The sequence below is a fragment of the Octodon degus genome, unplaced genomic scaffold (genome assembly GCF_000260255.1).
Source record: "Octodon degus isolate 3935 unplaced genomic scaffold, OctDeg1.0 scaffold00036, whole genome shotgun sequence".
Taxonomy (NCBI): domain Eukaryota; kingdom Metazoa; phylum Chordata; class Mammalia; order Rodentia; family Octodontidae; genus Octodon; species Octodon degus.
Genome location: NW_004524612.1, coordinates 418,205 through 423,429, shown reverse-complemented (window position 1 = coordinate 423,429; position 5,225 = coordinate 418,205). Strand labels below are relative to the sequence as shown.

Genomic DNA, 5,225 nt, shown 5'->3' with positions numbered 1-5,225 from the left:
AAACAGCATCAGTTCTGCTTAAGATAACATAAAGGATGCTATAATTGAGGCAATTTTTACAATGCAGCTTGTACAATGACAAGAGGAAATGCAAGACATTCTTATTTTGTTAGAATATAGCTCAAAGGCACAGATATTCTAGTCCTTGGAGACTTGCAGTAACTTATAATGAGGAGAACAAACACTCTGTGAGGAGTATAACGGATGGCAATGTGGCTACCTCCCTTATAAAAGAGGTTAGTATTGAACTTTAATGTTTATGATGTATAGGGCATTCAATTTAGCTCCGATCGCTTCTTGGCCTTTTGGCTAAGATCAAGTGTAGTATCTGTTCTTATCAGATTTAGCCCTGGAGTCACATTGCTCGCAACATAACATTGAGAAAATTGATATTCTTATTAGTTCTTTTCTCTCAATACACTGTATATTTTACTTTGTTCAGGATTGTAGGGTTTTATCAATAGAAAGAAACAGAATGTATTTTGTCTGATGATATGAAAAGATAAGTAACACAGAGTCAAAAAATATTTATTTAAAGTGTATTAAAATGTTATCAACCACCAGAAAGAATGCATAGGTAGAAATCAATTTTGCAATGTGTCTATAGACTGAGCCATGGAAAGGATGGAGGCAGCAAAACCTGAGAGAAAATGGGAAACCATTTAGGCAATCTTACAAAGGTAGTGCTTGCCTCTCACAAGGGTATTTGCTGTTACTTTTCCATGGCTACTGAATTCAGCCGAAACTATGGCACAGAAGCTGAGCTTTAGAACAACCAAGAAAAGGTGGACTTGGGAAAATTCGTAAACAAATATATTGTTGGAAAACTAAATGGGACATCCTGTTGGTTTGTTCTCAATGTGTTTGGTGAGTATTGCTCTACTTGAAAGAAGGAAAAATATAGTAGAAATGTACTGGCAAGTGATTATAGAGAGAGCCCCAAGTTATGGCTACCTCATGCGAGCGCACACACACACACACACACACACACACACACGCACGCGCACGCACTTGCCTGCGTGTGTTCACACACTTTCAAGAAGAGTCTGTAAAAGACACTGCAGCTTACAATGAAAACTCCAGAAAAGCAAAGACTTAAAATTACTTGTAAATAAAAATAACCAAGGGAAGAATTGACCTCATATTGTTCTCATTCTTTAAATCAAGTAGATGTTTTCTCATCCTGCCCAATTAAAGCTTCTGTGGAGTAGAACCCATGATTGGATCCCTAAATTTTCATACGTAATAAACTATACTCAAGAGAGACAATGAAAGAACCATTTTGGTCTTAAGATGTTACAAAACAAATAATCTTCCCTGTGGTGACTTAAAACCACAGTTTTTTCCGGAACTACCAAGTGGTGTAGGGCCTCACCTTCTGGTGAATGGTTTAACTTCTACCTCCAAGAATGTGACCCCACTTGAGCTTGATTGGGATGAGTTGGCTCCAGGCTATAAAGAATCATTACATTTTAATGAAAACTTCAGATTAGGGAATTAACGTAAATGTTCTGCATGGAAGCTTTGTCATCATTTCTAACCTACCACTATCTGTAGAATGACCCAGTTTACTAAAGACAGTGAGTCAGTAGGCACAACCAGTTTCAATAGGAGGAACTGTACATGGACATCACCTCTTAATAAGAGGATAGTCCAATAATTTGGAGATAGTTTTCAAATAGCAAAGTAAAAATGTTATATTCCCTCAACATAGCAAAACAAAGACTAACAATTCACTTGTCATGAGTAAATATGGAAACCAAAAGATGAAGTTGGCATAATTCATTGTTAAGATAATAGACAAACTTAGCTGATTAGAAGTGATAAAAATACCTGATGAGATGGAGATATTTCCTTTTTTTCCTTATTTATTTTTCAAATAATACAAAATAGTGATATTTATATTGGTAGATGAAATAAATCAGATCCTCATGTGCAAACGTCATTAAACCTTGCTAGCATGAGAGCTAAAATCAAAAGGTATAGTAGATACTGTGAGAAAGAAAGAAATTGTTTAACAGGAAGCAAAAAGTATAATGAGTCAAAGGACAAATTAAAGAAAGGGAAAATATATATTTAAGCATATATTCAAAATAGTTTGGATAATTGTACTATTGATTTCCTCTGGTCTTTTGAAAGGAGATATTTCTTTTCAGACAATAAAAATTAATGGATTTTTGTCACAAGCCGGTGCATACTCAACAATGCTGTGAGGAGTTTCTTGAAGCACAATGAAAAAGTTCCCACCCAAAAAACATGCTATTATGGAGACAGAATGAATTTTATATACTGTATATATGAGAGAAGGCCCAAGTTAATAATTTTTACAAAGCTAAAATGATTTTTAACTTATAAAAGATGTCTTATGAGATAAAAAGAGAAATATGACTTTATAGGTGAAGATATAAAATACAGATAATAGTTTTTCTATTATGATGTTCACAATATGAAAATGATAAATTTCCTGCAAAAGATCATTTACCAAAACTGGAATAAAAGAAACTTCAAAACTTTTTAAACTTTTTCAATACACAATCCAGGCTCACACCATGTTTATGGTGTACTACATGAAATATTTATGAAAGAAAAAACAAGATAAATAATATTCTTCTACAGAATGTTAAAATAGGAAATATTAGCAAGCTTATTTTGTAATGATAGCATGTTTTTGTAACAAAATTTTACAAGAACATCTTACGAAAAGAAAATTATGGGGCAAATTCTCTTATAGATGTAAGCCCAAAAATTCAAATTGTAACTATTTATAAAATTTAATGGTATAAAGGAGTTAATTTACAAAAGATAATTGGCTATATTATAAAGGAATATATATATATATATATATATATATATATATATATATATGTTGTTGCAGGGTCTCAGCAGTTCAGAATCATAGTGATCCTCATGTTTTCAGCCTCCCCAGTGCTGGGATTGCAGGTCTGGTCCCTGAGCTTGCCTAAGCAGGCACTGAGTCTGCTGAGGTGTCTTACCATCCTCAGGCTGTCTTTTCATCTGATTATTTCTGCTGCAAATCAGTTGCTGTGAATATCTGTAATTCTTAGTTCTCTGCTGTGATTGAGTGACTGACTTTTATGTTTGCTTCAGTGCCAGGCCAATGCTATCCTGGTTATTACAGTTTTATAATATATTTAGATTAGATATTGTGATCACTTCAGGTTTTTTGTTGTTATTGTTTCATTTTGTCTTTTATTTTCATTTTTTTTGGTAGTAGGCATCACACTCTGTCCTCATGCTTGCTAGGGAGATGCTGTGCATCAGAACTCTATTGCTGGCCCATGATGTTTCCAGTTTTGCTCTTTTTTTCTTCAGGATTGCTTTGGTTACTTAGGATTCTTTTGGGCTTCCAAACAAAATTTAGAAATTTAGACATTTTTTGATTTAATTTTCTATGTGAATGGATGCACATTTTATACACTACATAGCAGTTTTTTTCTAGTTATTTATGCAAAAATGTTTAAATGGTTTCCATACAGCACAGTCATTACAGATTGGAACATCTCTACTATCTTCAAGAAGAGAAGGCATATTCTTATGTTGGAATACTTTACATCAGTTTAAATAAAGAAATTAACTGTTGACTGAGTAGCAGTACAAATGAAGCTCAAATATATTAAACTAAGACATAGAAACCAGCAACAAGAGTGAATAGAGAACTTGAGATGATGGGACATTCTAAAATAAGACAATGTAAACTTTAATGACTGAAGGCAGTCCAGCAACTGTCTGGGGTAGTTGTGGGTACAGGAAGCGGAAATAGCTGGAAAAGAAATGTAAGGTGAAGAGAATTATATATTGCTGTTCTAGGGCTTATACAGATGTGCACAAATTTTCCAATCCTGTTAAAATACATACATAATGTATTGTATTTGTAAAATTTACATTGTACCTCGCTGCTATGGTTTGGATCTGAAATGACCACCAAAAATCTCGCATGCTGGAAGGTGATTGGGTGCTTCCGTCATCAGTAGATTCATTGCAGTCATAGCTGAATTTCTCCCAGGAGGTGGGACCTTGGCAGAGGCAGGTCTCGGGGCACTGCCCGGAGGGGTGCACCGCTGTCTCCACCTCCTGCCTTCTCCATCTGCTTCCTGGCTGCCACGGTCTGAGCAGCGTTTACTCTCCATGCCCATCCACCGTGCTGCTGCCGCCGAGGAGCAAGCTGACCACCGGCCGAAGCCAGGACCACGTCGAACCTCTCCTTCATTACATTCTGGCCCCTGGATATTGTGTGTCAAATCCCAGACAGTAACCAGATCACTTACTAAAGCTGACTTTTATGTGTGGAATTTTGCAAAGCATAAAAGGTATGTAAATGTGCTACAATAATTATTTTTAAATAAGTCTTAAAGAGTAAAGCCCAATAAAACATTGAAACTTAAATTACAACTTATTTAAACTGACTGCATTGCTATGAGACAGTTTACTTAACATGATTTAATCCCCAGCTGATCGGCACACGCGCGCGCGCGCGCACACACACACACACACACACACACACAGTGAGAGAAACAAGACTAAGATTTCTATCGATTTAAGCCAATAAAGACAAAATGTCAACTGGGAGAAAACATGTCCTCATAATATATCAAAGATAACAGCCAGAACTGACGAATGATGAGTAGATTAGATAGTGGCCAACTTTTCTTTTTTTTTTCCTTGAGCCTTTCAACCATAAAGAAATGTTCATTTCCCAAAGAGACCTACAAATCAAGATGAATTGACAGCTTTCTTTCGAAAAGTGGCCAGCGTTGTGTCCACGTGAGGGTGCAGCCAACAAGCAGCATCACCAGACTGAGATTCAATTTTACGTTGTTCCGTTGAACAGCGCAAACTGAGCGAAGCATACAAAATTTCAATTACTCACTAAAATTTATTTGAATAGAATGGCTGTTGCAGCAGACAATTAGAAACCACCTCACTAGGGCCGGGAGATGGCTCAGTGGAATAAGCGCTTCCCTGGCAAGCGCAAGGGCCTGAGTTCAATCCCCAGTTCCGCAAAAAAAATGAGGAGGAAAAAAAAAAAGAAAAAAAGAAAAGAAAGAAAAAAGAAACCACCTTACTAAAGTATCTTCCTAGTGTCAATTAACAAGTAAAATATTCAAGAAAACATATTATTCTGACCATCAAAACTTTTTGCAAACATTTCCCTTTCTTTCTTTCTTTCTTTCTTTCTTTCTTTCTTTCTTTCTTTCTTTCTTTCT

At 35.7% G+C, this 5,225-nt stretch overlaps 1 pseudogene; it reads left to right on the top strand.

The window, feature by feature from the left end:
- The first annotated feature begins 289 nt into the window (after window positions 1-289).
- Window positions 290-460, top strand: LOC111816656 (annotated as a pseudogene).
- The last annotated feature ends 4,765 nt before the right edge of the window (window positions 461-5,225 follow it).